Here is a 2,950-nt window from a genome sequence, read left to right as displayed (position 1 = left end):
CCTCTGAACCTTTTTTTTTTTTTTTTTTTTTTGGAGACAGGGTCTCACTCTGTCACCCAGGCTGGAGTGCAGTGGTGCAATCTCGGCTCACTGCAACCTCCGCCTCCTGAGTTCAAGCAATTCTCCTGCCTCAGCCTCCTGAGTAGCTGGGATTAAAGGTGCATGCCACCATACCTGGCTAATTTTTATATTTTTAGTAGAAACATGGTTTTTACCGTGTTGGCAAAATGCTGCCTGTCTTGCTCTACACTTTTCCTCCTCTGAACTCATATACTCACCTCTCTGTAATACCATTTCCTTTCCTCTTCTCCTTCCCAACCTTACCCATCCTTCAACTCAAGTTCAAATTTATTTTCCTGTTTCAATGTCTCCCCAGACCTCCAGCTATATCAAGTGGCTTTTCCTTCCAAATGTTTTGAAGATACATATCATTGAGGAATTAATTTGATAATCTTTCATTTAGTCCTTCAGATTTTCTGTGGTTGTGTTGCTTTAACAGTTATGTGAGTCTTCTATTGTTATTTAACTTCTCACATTTTGCTCCCTTTTGTCTCTTTTACCTCAGTCGTGCTTCTCTCCCTTGCTCATGCCTGTAATTCTGGAGTATTGCTTTCCAAAGTGTGAGTCAAGAACAGTCTGAGTCAAAATTCATCCCCTATTGTTGTTGAAAAGGTAGGGTCCTGATACTGATAATGGATCAGCTAAATTGGCTTCCCAAATGATTCCTCTGCATAGTGAAATTTATGAATCATTGATGTAGACAGCACATGTTACTCATTAATTTATCCATGCAACAACTATTTGAGCACACGTTAGGTGCTAGCTACCTGGGATACAGTAGTGAGTCAGGCAGACATGGACCCTGTTATCTTGGAATTTCTCATTTAGTTTAGAAGACAGACAGTGAACAAGGACTTAAGATATGATGTGGGTTACAAACGAGAGATGTAAAGAGCTGTGGAGATATCTGAGAGGGTAACCTAATCTGGCAAGTGCAGGTATCAGGGAATATTTCCCAGAGGATATGGAGTTGAGACCTAGAGAGAAGTAGGACCTGGCTAGATGAAGCGAGAGGGGGGAGGATGAAAGGCCAAAGCAATCGCCTGTAGAAAGACTCTGAGGTGAGAAAGAGCATGCCCTCTTCTTTGGAGGGACAGGGGACAAGATCAACCTAACTTGAGTCTCCGGGTCAGGGGAGAAAAGTGATAGGAAGTAGAGCTAGCAAGGTAATGCATGGCTGGATTATGGGGGGTTTTGAGGCCATGATAAGGAGTTTGGAATTTCCTAAGGGTAGTAGGAAACAACTGAAGGAGAACAGCCTGATCAGTTTTGTCATTCAGATTATTCCAGCTCTAGAAGGTAACAAGAATGTACCTGAAAAAATAATGAAGGGACGTAATGTAATATTCCAGGAGAAAGGAGATGATAGTTTTGTCCAGGTTGGTGGCAGTAGGATGGATTCAAATGGTACTTAGGAGATAGTTTAGATGGAATTTAGTCATTAATTCCTTTTTGGGTGAGAGAAAGGGAAATGTCAAGGATGTCTCTGATTTTTGTTTTAATAACATTTTGTAGAACCATATAACAATGAGGGCCAGGTTTTAAGGACAAAAGTTTGGTTCTGGGTACATAGGTTTTGGAGTACCTGCAGAGCATTCAGGTGGAACGTGAATGTTCTTTTTCATATTTCCCATGGGAAGGGGGAATTTTAAGTGGGTTTTGAGAGAATTGTGGAATTTAGATGAGCACGAGTGGGATCCAGTTAAAGGAACACAAATGTGCTTATCTACCAAAGGGGTCTCTTTGTGTCTTTTTTCTTACTTGATGATTAGTGAGATTAGTGATGCACTGAATTCATAGTTCTGTATTTTTTAATCCATCTTCAAAAATGACTGTGTTGGCCGGAAGCAGTGGCTCAAGCCTGTAATCCCAGCACTTTGGGAGGCTGAGGCAGGCAGATCACTTGAGGTCAGGAGTTTGACACCAGCCTGGCCAACGTAGTGAAACTCCATGTCTACTAAAAATACAAAAATTACCTGGGCATGGTGGTGTGCACCTGTAGTCCCAGTCCCAGCTACTCCAGAGGCTGAGGCAGGAGTATCACTTGAACTCGGGGTGGTGGGAGGAGGGCTACAGTGAGCTGAGATCACGCCACTGCACTCCAGCCTAGACAACAGAGCAAAACTCCATCACACACACACATGCACACACACACAGAAACACTGTGTTCTCCAAGGAGATTGTGATGGCTTTGTTTGTTTGTTTGTTTGTCTGTCTTCATTTTGTTTTGTTACGAAGTGATTTGAGTCAATGAGGCTCTTTGCATGGATTGTATTTATGTTTGGTCCTTTGGTTAGGGGTGAGCTAAGGGTAGGGGTATATGTTCTTTAAAGTTAATCTGCAAACACAACTTGTATTTTTCTTAATGTAGTATATTAATCAGTTATGGGTGAGTTCGAACATACTTGAGGATTGAGAGAACTCCCATGAAGAGAATAAGTGAAAGCAGAACTATAACATTTTATAACATTTTATACTAAAATTGTAGTGCTCCTGGTAAACATGTTTGGAGAGGGATTTTAGGAGATTATTTGCAAGGATGAGTTGGTCTTTGATAAAAATACACTCTAGTTATGCAAGGGCCCATGGTTTGAACATGATTTGTTTGTCCCCACCAAAATGCATGTTAAAACTTGATCCCCAATGTGGTGGTGTTAGGAGATGGGGCATAGTGGAGCTGTTTAGGTCATAGATGCGGATCCCTCATGAAAGGCTTAGTGCCATTCTAGTGGTAGTGAATGAATTCTTGTTCTGAAGGGACTGAATTAGTGCCCACAAGAGTGGGTTGCTAAAAGCTGGGACACCGCTCAGGTTTTCTCTTTTCACACATGTCTGCTTCACCTTTGACCTTCTCTACCATGTATAATGCAGCACAAAAACCCTAACTAGA

At 41.8% G+C, this 2,950-nt stretch overlaps 1 protein-coding gene across 18 annotated transcripts in view; it reads left to right on the top strand.

The window, feature by feature from the left end:
* LOC105480028 (KIAA1217 ortholog) overlaps positions 1-2,950 on the top strand; it is a 910,528-nt gene that overhangs the window by 538,446 nt on the left and 369,132 nt on the right. The window lies entirely within an intron of this gene.

The sequence above is a fragment of the Macaca nemestrina genome, chromosome 9 (genome assembly GCF_043159975.1).
Source record: "Macaca nemestrina isolate mMacNem1 chromosome 9, mMacNem.hap1, whole genome shotgun sequence".
NCBI classification, from domain to species: domain Eukaryota; kingdom Metazoa; phylum Chordata; class Mammalia; order Primates; family Cercopithecidae; genus Macaca; species Macaca nemestrina.
This window is presented reverse-complemented; position numbering and strand designations above follow the sequence as displayed.